At 48.1% G+C, this 14,317-nt stretch overlaps 1 protein-coding gene across 2 annotated transcripts in view; it reads right to left on the reverse strand.

Annotated features, from left to right (window-relative positions):
• The window catches only part of Zbtb8a (zinc finger and BTB domain containing 8A), a 34,873-nt gene extending 22,228 nt beyond the window's left edge, over window positions 1-12,645 (reverse strand). For both annotated transcript variants that reach the window (XM_042271932.2, XM_076565134.1), the window contains exon 1: window positions 12,509-12,645. The gene's annotated coding sequence lies outside the window, so the exon portion shown is untranslated. The remainder of the gene's footprint in view (window positions 1-12,508) is intronic.
• Between the last annotated feature and the right edge of the window lie 1,672 nt (window positions 12,646-14,317).

A 14,317-nucleotide genomic window follows, 5' to 3' on the forward strand; every position in this document is an offset into this window, starting at 1 on the left:
CAAAGCATTAAGCAAGCACCAGGATAGTCTATCAGAATCAGACTTTAAAGGGGAGAACTTAAGTAGGCCTAAAAAGAAGAAAGAAAATAAAGAAAAGGAAAATAAAGAAAATAAGCCAGAGAAGGAAGGAAATTCAGAAAAGAAAGGGAACCCTTTTTATCCAGTATTAGAGGAATTTGCAAAACTTGATTTATCTGATAATGAATTAGATTCAGATGAGGAGGAAAATTTAGAGAAAGCTGCAGCTGAATATGAGGAAGAGAGATATGGGTGGCGGCGGCCTCCTCCTTATGATGTTTCTGCTGGGGTGAATGTGGAACCAACGGCGCCTTCGGGACCACATCCACCCCCGGCACCACCTTTGTATCTGCAAACAGGTGGAGGTTGTCATTTTATCAGGAGAGACACCTGGGCGCGGCTAGCATCTGCGTTTCCAGTCTTTGAAGATCCGCAAACAAACAACAGATATCATGAACCTGTGCCTTATAAACAATTAAAAGACCTGGTTGAGGCTGCTCGAGCCTATGGAGTAACAGCCAGTTATACCTTAACATTATTGACTAGGCTCACTACTCAGGCTATGACTCCAACAGATTGGTTCGAAATAGCTAGAGCATGTTTAACTACAGGACAGTATCTGGATTTCAAATCTATAGTTAGAGATAGAGCCCAGGTACAAGCTAGAATTAATCTTCAGAATAATCGACCACAGTGGACGGCTGACATGCTACTGGGTCAAGGACAATGGACTGTAAATCAGACGGCATATCCTATTGAAGTTTATCAACAGATAAATGAGATTTATTCTAAAGCTTGGAAATCATTACCAAATAAAGGAGAAGTTTCAGGGAATTTGACTAAGATCATTCAGGGCCCGAATGAACCTTTTTCAGATTTCGTAGCTAGAATGATGGAGGCAGCAGGAAAGATATTTGGTGATGTAGAAACAGCTATGCCTCTGGTTCAACAATTAGTATATGAGCAAAGCACAAAAGAATGTCATAGAGCTATTACCCCGTGGAAAGGAAAGGGATTAGAAGCTTGGCTAAAAGCCTGTCGGGAAATTGGGGGACCGTTAAGTAATGCTGGCCTAGCGGCAGCAGTCCTTGCGACCACACGAGCTGCACGAATGGATGCTAGCTGCTCTGACGTAGCTCCTTTAATTATGCTCCAAGGAGGGAATTATGGTGTTCACACATTACTTGTTATTCTAATCATTCTCAGAGAGGTTATGGGGAATCCTTGTGCTGGCTGGGGGCCAGGTGCTAGGCATCACCTTTGCAGTGGAGGTTCAAACTGCTGCAGCTGGTCCCTGTCTCCAGAGATGCAGGCTTGGCCATTTCAGCCTCTTCAGGTGGAAGGAGTTGATGGCTCCAAACTATCCTTCGTACCTCTACTTCCCTAAATGCACAGTTGAAAGGTGGCCTTATGGTGGCTTAACCAGTGCATTGACTTGGTACAAGAACAAGTTGACATCCTTTGGCAGCTGGCCCAATTGGGCTGTGAGTGGAGAATGCCTGGTTTGTGTCACTAGTGTGCAGTTTCAGAATGGTTCCCGAGCAGCGAATTTGTCTAAACAATTGTCTAGTTATCTTATAGGAAATTGGTCTGGAGAATTTGAAGAGACCTTGGAGAAACTGAGAGTGGCGGTGGTGACCATCAACTCCACTCGAGTGGACCTCAGCATGGCAGAGGGACTGTCCTCCTAGATCGCTTCTACCTTTTCCCTGTTTAGAATGGGTGGGGGTAGGGTATATTTTTGGCATGCTGCCTTGGAGGATGCGTGTTTTGTCTGTGGTTGGTCTACCGTTTGCGAGCACGTACAAAAAAGGACAAGGTCATTATCACTCAAGCATTAGCCGCTTTGGAGTGTGGCTCCTCCCCCCAGATCTGGCTTTCTGCCTTAAAGAACAACTAATATCCACATAAACTTTGCACCCCTGGGACTGGCAGTCCATTGCACTCGGGAAGGTATGTGGACAGCTTTCACATACTTGCATTGAGCACAGGATGTCAGGCTCGTGCACTGCACTTGAAGTGTAGGACATTTTTCTTCCTTCAAGGAGAGCAAGTCTGACTGCATATGGGTTCACATAGCCTTTGCACCCTTAGGACTGGTTAGTCCATTGCACTTGGGAAGGTATGTGGACAATTGTTACATGCATAGCCTTTGCACCCCAGGGACTGGTTGGTCCATTGCACTCGGGAAGGTATGCAGGCAATTATGCACAGTTAACTCATCCTCGATCGGTCAACACATCATGAGGTGGGGACCTGATTGGATGAAATACTTGTGTTGCAGAAATCAGACCTATACTCTCTCCTGCTGCTTAATTAATAAAGAGGGGGGAGATGTAGGGAGCCGCTATTCAAAGATGGCGCTGGCTTCCTGGTAGCCTAGCTGTAAACAACTCCATATTTGGCTATGATGCACAAGTATGGTAATTGGCCTTATGTCCTCAGCCTATCCCGTGGCTCCCCGTGCTTGCCTTCTGGCGGGACCCAATCCCAGTACGGCACGTTTGCCTGATTCCCTATATAAGCAGCTGCAGTTTAGTCCTCGGGGCCCCTCACCTCCCGCTCTCCCTTAATCAAGAGGCGCTCCAATAAAGTGTGATCTGAGAAGAATCCTCGCGTGGTGGTCGTTCTTCCTCGCTGGCCGAGGAGTGCGCCGCAGGTGGCGGCGGCGGCGGCGGCGGCGGCGGCGGCGGCGGCGGCGGCACACGCCTTTAATCCCAGCACTCGGGAGGCAGAGCCAGGCGGATCTCTGTGAGTTTGAGGCCAGCCTGGACTACCAAGTGAGTTCCAGGAAAGGCGCAAAGCTACACAGAGAAACCCTATCTTGAAAAACCAAAAAAAAAAAAGAAAAAAAAAGTGAATTCCAAGCTATCAGGGAGAATGGATTTCTAAGCCTAGTCTGTGTCCCACACAGTTTTTACATGCTGATGAAATGTCATTTTGGGGGACAATCACCAAGTTCCACCCTAGCACATACTCAGACACCTTCAGAACTTCCTTTTGGAAAACGAAAAAGTACATTTCCCAGACTCCTTTGCAGTTAGTGCCGATTCCCCCGCTCCGCGCCCCCCCCCCCCCCCATGTAAGACATCAATTCTCTTAGAGTTTCAAGGTAGAAATGAGGCAGGAACCATCTTTCCAGGGCTGGAATGTTAATGCTGGCAGACATGTCTGTGGAAGTTTGATGGCTGTCAAGACAGCACATGATTTATACATGTATGCAAATATCACGAATCTCATTTATTTTTATGTAGAAGTACTCCATTTGCACGTATGCCTGCATTACAGAAGAGGGCATCAGATCCCATTATAGATGGTTGTGAGCCACCATGTGGTTGCTGGGAATTGAACACAGGACCTCTAGAAGAAGCTAGTGCTCTTAACCGCTGAGCCACCTCTCCGGCGCATTTATTAATTTTTACGTACAAGTACTCCAATGCATGTACTAATCTCCATAATGTAGACATTATGTTAACAGTTGTAGTTCTTGTTTTGTTGTTGTTTGAGAAGGGGTTTCTCTGTGTAGAGTTGGTTGTCCTAGAACTCACTCTGTAGACCAGGCTGGCCTTGAACTCAGAGATCCGCCTGCCTCTGCCTCCTGAGTGCTGGGATTAAAGGCCTGAGCCACCACAGCTTGGCAACAACCGTAATTCTGAAAAGGTAAGGGAGAGTCATTGTTTGGGGAGGTAGAGGGGCAGCAGTTTATCGATCCCCCAAACTGCAGTTAGCAATGTTACTTCAGCGCCTGAGGACCTCCCTGGTGGCCCCTTCCTCGGGTAGTCTTGTGCTGGGAATTATTTCTGAAGCCCCAACTAAAAGCCCCTTATCCAAGCCTTTTTGATGACTTTGTAAGGATCCAAATGCTTTATTAAATTTCTCTCGGCTTAAAATATTAGAACTGGTGGTGGTGCACACCTTTAATCCCAGCACTCAGGAGGCACAGGCAAGCGGATCTCTGAGTTCGAGGACAGCTGGTCTATAGAGTGAGTTCTGGGACAGACAGGACTACACAGAGAAACCTTGTCTTGGAAAAAAAAAAGTTACTGTGCTTTTGCAGAGGGCCCAAGTTGAGTTTTTCCCAGAACCCATGCCAAGCAGCTCAGAACCACTGTATATCCAGCTTCAGGGGATCCAATGCCTCTAGCCTTCTCAGGATGCACAATACCCCCCTTTTTTGTCTCTCTCACAAAAGATTTTTTTTTTTTTTTGAGACAGAGTCTCACTATCCATGGCTATCCTGGAACTTGCTCTGTAGACCAGGCTGGCCTTGAACTCACAGAGATCCACCTGTCTCTGCCTCCCTAGTGCTGGGATTAATTAAGTTTTTAAAAATTGGGTTGGAGAGATGGCTCAGAGGTTAAGAGCACTGACTGCTCTTCCAGAGGTCCTGAGTTCAATTCCCAGCAACCACATGGTGGCTCACAACCATCTGTAATGGGATCTGGTGCCCTCTTCTGGCCTGTAGTCATACATGCTGTATACATAATAAATAAATCTTTAAAAAAAAAGTTTTTAAAAATTAAATTTATTTGTATTTGTGTGTGTCTGTGGGTATATGCAATGTATGTGTAGTACCCACGGAAGCCAGAAGAGGGTGTCTGATCCCTGGAGCTGGCGTTACAGACGGTTGTGAGCCACCCAGTATGGGTGCTGGGACTGAACTCAGGTTCTCTGGAAGAGAACTTAACTCCTGAGCCATCTTGCAAACATTTCAGAATTTTATTACCATACTTCTTTCTTGTGTCTATCAGAATGCTTACACAAAACTGACTAGTCCTACCATATATATTTATAGGCATCCGAGGGTGAGAATTAAACTATGTAGGCAGGCTCTACTCTACATATCAACTGTACACCTCATTTCTACCTTATTCCTTATGTCTGACTATGTAGACCAAGTGGTCCTGAACTCACGGAGATTATTGCCTGCCTGTGTCCAGAGCACTTGGACTAACAGTGTGCATCACCACACGTGGCTGGTGGCACATGCCTATGATCCTAGCACTCCACAGGCGGGAGCAGAAAGATCAGAGTCCAGCCTCTATACTCGATTCTGGCTTGAAAAAAGGCACTGGTCCTGGGCGAGCCTCGCTTGGGCGCATACTGTCCCTCTTTAAACAAACCCCAGCTTGGCTTCACAGTGACTCATCCTAGAAGTTTTCCGTGGCCTGTGTCCAGAACCCAGCTTCCTCTGAGTGGAGGCCCCTGGGAGGAACTCTTCATGCTGAGAGCCGCAGCCAGAGTAACAGCTCCCTCTGCTGCGCGTCCAGGATCCTCGGAGGCTAAGCTGAAGAGAGTCCCCCACCCCTCACCCCCACCGACAACCACTTAACTGGCCCTTATCCTTCCTTTAGCTTGTATGACTTTTGCTTCTCTGCTCCTGTTTCCTGGCCCGCGATTCACCTAGTGCTCAGGGAACATCACCAGAACTGAAGGTAGGAATCGCTACAGCTTCTTCGTTTTCTGTTTGTTTGTGTGTTTCATTTCTTTATCAGAAGACAGAGGTGGCATTTGGATCTCTCTTTCCATCCTGTGGGCTCTCGGGATTGAACTCAGTTCATCAGACTAGGTGGCATGGCCTTTTTACCCTTGAGCTAGCTCACTAGCCCCCTATGGATCTGCCTGAGGCAGAATCAACCTTAAACAGATACCTTAAGTGACTCTCTTCCCCCTTTTCAAATCCTTCGTATATCTGTGCACCGCGTGTGTCCCAGTACCCGGGGATGCCAGAAAAGGGAGTCAAATAGTTTTTCGGGGTAATTTTTTTTGTTTTTTATTTTTATCTTATTTTATGTGCATTGGTATTTTACCTGCATGTATGTCTATGTGAGGTGTCAAATCCCCCGGAACTGGAGTCACAGACAGGTGTGAGCTGCCATGTGGGTGCTGGGAATTGAACATGAGTCCTTTGAAAGAGCAGATAGTGCTGCTCCCGTCCACCCCACCCCAGTGTTTCTCTGTACAGCCCTAGCTGTCCTGAAACTCATTCTGTAGATCACGCTGGCCTTGAACTCAAAGATCTGCCTGCCTCTGCTGGCATTAAAGGTGTGTACCACCATCGCCTGGCTGGATAATAATCTTACTATGGAGCCCAGGCTAGCTTCCAATTGTGATCCAGCTATAATGATTAAAAAAATATATATTTATAAAAATTTACAGCGAGTGTTTCTTTTAATGTTTAAATTAAAGTCACTTCTTATTATGTGTTTTTGTTGTCCCATGTGCACACCCCATGGTCACCTGACATTGAGAGGACAATGTAGGGGGGAGTCGACTCTCTCCTGCATCCTGTGAGTCCAGGGATCAAATTCAGGCCATCAGGAATGGCAAGTGTCTTTATCCTCAGAATCGTCTTACTGGCCTCCAATAACTATTATATTTTTCAATACATTTTTCTTTTCTTTTCTTTTCTTTTTTTTTTGGTTTTTTTTTTTTTTCGAGACAGGGTTTCTCTGCGTAGCTTTGCGCCTTTCCTGGAGCTCACTTGGTAGCCCAGGCTGGCCTCGAACTCACAGAGATCCGCCTGGCTCTGCCTCCCGAGTGCTGGGATTAAAGGCGTGCGCCACCACCGCCCGGCTTCAATACATTTTTCAAGTCTGGAAGTTATAAGGCAGGGCTGGAGAGATGGCTCACAGAAAGGAAGCATTTGCTGCTCTTCAAGAGGACCCAAGCTCGGTGCCCAGCATCTACATCATGAGGTTCACAGCTGCCATAGGAAACCAAGGCACAAGAGAAATGACTAGAAAATTGGGGGCTGGAGAGATGGCTCATCAGTTAAGAGCACTGGCTACACTTCCAGAAGACCCGGGTTCAATTCCCAGCCCCCACATGGCAGCTCACAACTATGTAACTCCAGTTTCAGGGGATTCAACTCCCTCACACAGACACACATGCAGGCAAAGTACTAATGCATATAAAATAAAATAAATCAATCCTTAAGAAAAGAAAATCTCCAAAATTATACACAAAGCAAGTGAACCAAATCAGGGCTGGATCAGAGCCAATTTACATGTCTTACACTCTCTGCAAATGTCCCACAATGCCTCTTAGGCAAGCAGGGTGCATTCCCAAAGAAAGCTGAAACAATGCAGGGAAAGACACAGCCTGAGGAGGGTCGAACAGGAAAACCCACTTAAAGTTTAATTCCAGTGTGGTGCTCGGCCAGGAACCCCAGTACTCAAGAGGCTGGGACAGAAAAGGCTAAGGATGAGGTAGTCGGGTGGTAAAGGGCTGTCTAGCACTCTCGCACAAAGCCAGGCTTGACCCAAGCCCCACACGAAACTTGGAGTACTGGGAAATGAAGACGGAAAGATCTGGAGTTCAAGGTCATCCCTGCCCACATAGCAAGTTTGAGGCCAACCTGGGCTACATAAGACCATGTCTCAATAAAGTAAAAAGTCAACGCTTTCAAGAGAAAGTTCTTCTTGAACTACATAGCGACAGGAAGTGAAGGGCTCTAGCAGGCCCAAGCACAGCAAGCTTGGTGCTGGCAGGCCTTGCCCCTCCCCCTTGCCTCTCGTAAACTATAGATTACACGCCTAAAGCTAGCCACCAAGGTCTGTTCCATTACTTGAACACTTTTTTTAAAATTTGCTTTATTTTGTGTGCATTCATGTTTTGCCTGCATATATATCTGTGTGAAGGTGTCAGACCACCTGGAACTGAATGGAGTTACAGACAGGTGTGAGCTGCCATGTGGGTGCTGGGAATTGAACCTGGGTCCTCTGGAAGCGCAGTCAGTGCTCTTAGCTGCTGAGCCATCTCTCCAGCCCCTTACTTGAACACTTTATTATGCCAGGCTCATTCCCAAGGCTTATCACCAAGGTCCAACTATCTAAGTATTGAAGTCCAGCAATCAAAATCCCCTTTTGGGCCTCTTGGATCTCTGTCAGTTCGAGGCCATCCTGGTCTACAGAGTGAGATCCAGGACAGGCACCAAAATTACACAGAGAAACCGGTCTTGAGGGGGGGGGGGTTCGGGATCACACCTTGGCTGCTGTTTTCTGCCTGATTCCTTCCCTAATAAATAAAGGATCTCTCTATGAAAACAGGTGTTTGGTGTGTGGTCTGTGCCTAATCCGGGGTCTGGAAAAGAGTATCCCGCTATGTGCAGATCCCTTCAGGAAGTGCTCAGGAAACTGGCTCCCTTACAACTTGGTAACACTTAGCATCCTTTACAATAACAAATGGTATCCTGCCTGCATCAAGAAGGGTGCATTTTCTGCATACAGGACTCTGCCACAGGCATGGATAATGCCTTCCAGATGTTTGCAGTAGATTGATCTTACAAGCTGTATTAGCTAGCTATACTAACTCCAGTGAGTCATCCAAAAGTCCAATGGAACGTCCAGAATATCTCTGAGTTAAATATTTATAGTAGTCCCTAAGAAGATTACAGAATTCAAAATTCCCATTAAGGTCAATGATCTTTTAAAAGGTGGTTGGAACAGACAATTACATATTTTAGGAACCATTAGGTTTGAAGGTCTTTGGAACAGAAAGAAAAGTCACATAGACTGAAGATATGGGTAGCAAGTAAAGCCTGATACTACTATACACAGCACTGACGCAGAGTGGTGGTTCTCAGCCTTCCTGATGCTGCGACCCTTTAATACAGTTCCTTAGGTTGTGTGACCCCCAACCAGAAAATGATTTTTGTTGCTACTTCATAACTGCAGTTTTGCTGTTGTTAGGAATCGTAATGTAAATATCTGACACACAGGATGTCTAATAATTGGCCCACGTGGGGGTCTCGACCCTAGGTTGAGAACCACTTATCTAGACCTTAGTGTGTTGGTCTTAGCAAAAACTCCTAGTTCCTAAATTTGAGTTAACTGGAAGAGCAATTGTGTTCTTTGAACAGCACTTGTATTCTTTGGAGGATGAAGGACTTGTAATTCTGGGAAGATTTAGAATTAAGTCCATCTTAAGAGCTGTGCTGTAGAAGGATGTGTCTCCTTCAAAGTTCACGCTGAAAGTTAATTCTCAGAAGGGAAAATTAAGAGGAGCTTTTAGGGGGTTATCAGGTGGGAGTGGGGGGCTGCCCTCATGGAGGGGATTAGCATCGTAATAAAGGGATTTGGCGAAGTGGGTCTTGTTTTGTTTTTCGAACACAGGGTTTCTCTCTGTAGCCCTGGCAGTCCCGGAAATTGCTCTGTAGACCAGGCTAGCCTCAAATTCAGACATCCCCCTGACTCTGCTGGGATTAAAGGAGTGCACCACCACCACCCAGCAATATTTCTCCTTTGTGTGTTATCCAATCTCAGTTAATTTGTTTTAGAAGCACATATGGACTACAGGGTCTAAGACAGGAAATCTTTAGAATTAAATATAAATGTGCTGGGGGTGCTGGAGAGATGGCTCATCGGTTAAGAGCACTGACTGCTCTTCCAGAGGACCCAGGTTCAATTCCCAGCACCCACATGGCAGCTAACAACTGTCTGTAACTCCAAGATCTGACACCCTCACACAGACATGCAGGCAAACACCAATGCACATAAAATAAAAGTAAATAAATTTAAAAAATAAATAAGAACATTTGCTGGGTGGTGGTGGTGCACACCTTTGATCCCAGCACTCAGGAGGCAGAGACAGGCAGTTTTGTGTTCGAGATAAGCCTGGTCTACACAGAGAAACCCTGCTTCGAAAAACAAAACAACTTAAGAAGAGCTGGAGATATGACCCAGCAGTTAAGAGGACTGGCTATGGGTAAGAGCACTGTTTTTCCAGAGGACCTGGGTTTGCTCTCCAGCACCCACATGGAGGCTCATAACTACCTGTAACTCCCATTCAAGGGGATCCAACACCCTCATCTGGCACCAGGCATGCACTTGGTACACAGGCACACATACAGGCAAAACACCCATTTAAAACATAAAAAAGAAAAGAAGACTTAAAGCTATAGTAGAAAGAGCCTCAGTTAGAAGATGACATGTTGGGCTGGAGAGATGGCTCAGTGGCTAAGAGCACTAGCTGCTCTTCCAGAGGTCCTGAGTTCAATTCCCAGCAACCACATGGGTGGCTCACAACCATCTGTAATGAGATCTGGTGCCCTCTTCTGGCCTGCAGGCATACATGCAGGCAGAACACTGTACACATGATAAATAAATAAATCTTAAAATGTTAAAAAAAAAATAATGTTAAAAAAAAAAGATGACATGTCTTTTGAGTAATGTCCAAAGTAGGAAAGAGTCATTTGTATCTGAAAGAAGAGTACTCTCCAGGCAGAGGGAACTGCAGGTGAGAAGGCCCTGATGTGGAACAAGTAAGAATGGAATATGGCTTCTCTTCCTTCTCCTCCTCCACCTCCTTCTCTCTCTCTCTCCCTCTCCCCGCCCCTTCTCTCTCTCTCCACTTGTCTTCTACACGCCTGATCGCTCTCTTCTGTCCCCTCCCTCCCTCCTCCTAATAAAGCTCTGATACTGGGGGAAAAAAAGAATGGAATATGGAGAAGGAAAGGGTGGAGAGAGCAGGCCACCATGTAGCATGACTATAATGCATGACTTGGGCGGCTGAGGTAGGAAGAAGCAAGTCCAAGGTAGCCCTAGGCCACTCAGAAAACCCTCATCTCAAAATAAAATTAACTTTAAAAATGTGGTAGTGGCACATGCCTTTAATCCCAGCACTCTGGAGGCAAAAGCAGGTGGATCTCTGTAAGTCTGAGGCCAGCCTGGTCTACAGGGCAAGTTCCAGGACAGCCAGGGCTACAAAGAGAAAAAAAAAGTAAGGGATCTGGAGATGTATGTCAACAGTAGATCACTTGCCTAACATGTGCAAGGCCCTGGGTTCAACCCAGCAAGACAGACAGACAGACAGACAGACAGACAGACACACACACACACACACACACACACACACACACACACACTCGGTGAGCCCAGTTCCTATAAGGCCTTGGAGACTTATAGATCTTATGGGCCTTTGGCATTTTTGGTAAGATGTAGGGGAGCGATTGAAGGCTTGGAGAGAGTGGGGCATATGGGTCAGTGGTAGAGCTCCTTCCTGTGTAACATGTATGAAGCCCTGGGTTCAGTTCATGCACAGGACAGTACCAGGTGTGGAGATCCATGCTGGCAATCCCAGCACTTGGCAGGTGGCTGCAGGAGAATCATAAACTAGATTTGGGGCCAGTGTGGGCTACAAGGGACCTAGTCTTCCAAAAAGAAACAATAAAGCAAAAAAAAAAAAAAAAAAAAAAAAAAAAATTCAGGGAGAATTAAAATTAAACTTATATCAACCTCTCTGAATATTAAAAAATTAACGATGCCATTGAAAGAGTTAAGACAAACTGAAATTCGACTAGTTCACCCCAAAACCCCTAAGGTGGAGGTAGGAGAATCAAAATTTCAAGGCTAGCCTGAGTCCAGTTTAAAACAAAGAATAAAATGGGTAAATAGATAAGATTTAAGTGATAAAGATCAGGGAAGGTTTTTGGAACTTAGAGACTCCTGGGAGCTGGGGGGCGTGGGAGGTTGTCACCACTCCCTCCCACCCCCCCCACCCCTCACCCCCCACCCCCCACCCCCGCCAAGGGGAGAAACTCCGTCTTTCCTTTGCTAGGCAGAATAAACAGCCTGCACAGGTAGCTGTCTTATAAGAAATTAAGTGAACTATTCATGAAAGTGAAACCACTCCATTTACTAAAGTCCTGCAAATATAGACTTCTAGGTTAGCGGTGTGTGCGGTCGAATGCCCGCTAGGTGTGAATCCTATTCCAAACACGTCTCGCAAAGACGTGGAATACAGCTAACCGCACGGTCAAGGGCGAGTAAGCGCGCCAGAGCGCGAAGGAACCGAACCAGACAGTGTCGCCAGGTGGGAGATGCCTGGGACATTCTCCCGGGAGCCAGCTGGGGTTCCATACTTCGGCCCTCGGTTCTAAGACCGGAACCGTCGCGTCGTGATTGAAAGCGAGAGGGTGGAGGGCGGAGTGAGAACGCCGGGCTGCAGCGCCCCGCGCCCCGCGCCCCGCGCCCCGCGCCCCGCGCCCCGCGCCCCGCGCCCCGCGCCCCGCGCCCCGCGCCCCGCGCCCCGCGCCCCGCGCCCCGCGCCCCGCGCCCCGCGCCCCGCGCCCCGCGCCCCTCCCCCGCCGCGGCGCCCGACGGCTGCAGACACGCCCGACTCCGTGGCGCCGCCTCCCCACCGCCGCCGCCAGGAGGCTCCGGAGCCTTCCCGCCTTTCCCGGGGCCCGACCCGGTCTGGCTGGGGCGGGCGCGGGCGGCGACGGCGCAGCCATTGTCCCGCAGCCGCGCCCGGGGCCGCCGCCGCCCGCGCCTCCTTTGTGGCCGTCGCCGGCCCTCGGAGCCCCTGCTCTGCGCCCCCGGCTGCAAATGGCGCCCGGCCGCCCCTGCTCCGCCCCGTGCACGGGCCACGGTTGCATCCCCGGGGTGCACCCCGGCGCCCCCGCCGCCCTCCTCCAAGCTCCCGGCCGGGCCCGCAGCCCCGACGCCCCGGCCGCCCTCCGCCCGCCCGCGCCCGCACAGCCACTTACCGCGGAGCTCTGGCCGCTCGTACGCGTTGCAGAGCAATTCCCGGTTCCCGGTGGGGAAGCACCCCCTTCCGAAGCCGAGGCTGTGCGCCCTAAAACAAGTAGCCCCAACGTGGGAGAAACAAAAGGTATTTGCTGACGTGGGCGTTGGACAGAAACGCCCGAGGGCTGAGGACACAATTAAAGGGGCAACGCACAGATTTCAGGCACCAACCAGCAGCTTCGCCCACTCCCCCTGTCCGTGCCCACACCCGGCTGCACCCTCCGCAGGCACTGGGGCGCCCAGATTCCCCAGCAGTTCACTGCGGATCATTCTTTTAGTCGGGAGCTTAAATTTTTAAAATTGTACTTTACAATGGGAAAGGCGCCTCCCGAGGGCAAAGGGGCTGGATTTCTAAGATGTGGGGATATTGGTTTAAGGCTGAGAGGGAGGGACTTAGGCGTGCCCACAATTACTGTATAAGTACATGTGACATTATTGTACTTAACTTTAGCAACGTCAAATGGAAGAAATTTCCACAAAATTTCCCTCTTTATCGAATCACTTAGTCTAGTCAGGGATAGCCTTTTAGAAACCTTTGTAGGTCCCCATCAGACCATTTGAAAAGGCGAGCCCAGAGAGGCTGACATACCCGGAAAACGATTCTTGATATAAAACTAGTAGAAAGAGAAGGATCTGTTTTCAAATACGAAAATTGATCGTATATCAAGCTTCTCTCCTGACATGTCCTTAGTATTGAGACCGCAAAACATCAGGTTATACATTTCCTAAAATAGTAAATTGCTGAATTTTCACTCTACACAAGAATAACTTCTATAAACTAAATTAGTTTTCTACTTCTTCATACTGGTTGTCAATTACTGCGAATCATGTATTACGATGAAATGGGGGGAACTCAAAATTTTAAAACATACATTTTTTTCTTTTTTTTGGGGGGGGGGTTCGAGCCAGGGTTTCTCTATGTAGTTTTGGTGCCTGTCCTGGAGCTCACTCTGTAGACCAGGCTGGCCTCGAACTCACAGAGATCCGCCTGCCTCTGCCTCCCGAGTGCTGGGATTAAAGGCATGCGCCACCACTGGCCCGCTCAAAGCATACGTTTCATTTTTTTTTTTTTTTTTTTTTTTAGGTTTATCTCTCCCAACTTTTAATCGATGGTGGGGGCAGCGGGGGAGATGGGGTCTTGTTTCCTCACTAATTCGCCTTGCGTTTTGAAGTCATTCTCTGGAGACCTCAATACATTGGTCTTCTCTGAATGTCACACCTGTTTACTCCAGAGGTGCTTTGTGATTTAGATGTGTTTCTTCGCCTTTTGAGGTAATGGAAGCTTGTTTGAAAATGATTGGCATGCTGGTGTTGTGGCACAAGACTTTAATCCCAGCACTCCCGGAGGCAGAGGCAGGCAGATCTCTGAGTGAAAAGCCATCCTGGTCTACACAGCAAGTTCCAAGACATTCAGAGCTACGTAGTGAGACCCTGTCTCAAAAAGAGACAACCATTAGCGATTAGCATTGCTGAATATGTTCAAATTTTTCTGCTAACACCCCCGTTGAAGATTTATCCCAAAGAGCCCTAGACAGTATAATAGCAAAAGTTTACTGCAGTACTGGGCGGGGGGGGGGGGGGGGGGGGGCGGGGGGGGCGGGGGGGGGGAGGCAGAGGCAGGCAGGTCTCTGTATTCAAGGCTATCCTGGTGTACAAAGAGTTCCAGGCCAGCCAGGGCTACACAAGGAGGCCTTGTCTCAAAACAAAACAAACATTCTGCAGCCAATTAAGCCAACCAGGAAGGTCCCTTTGCCCCAAGGGAGTGGTGG

Source organism: Peromyscus maniculatus, chromosome 2, assembly GCF_049852395.1.
Source record: "Peromyscus maniculatus bairdii isolate BWxNUB_F1_BW_parent chromosome 2, HU_Pman_BW_mat_3.1, whole genome shotgun sequence".
Lineage (NCBI taxonomy): Eukaryota > Metazoa > Chordata > Mammalia > Rodentia > Cricetidae > Peromyscus > Peromyscus maniculatus.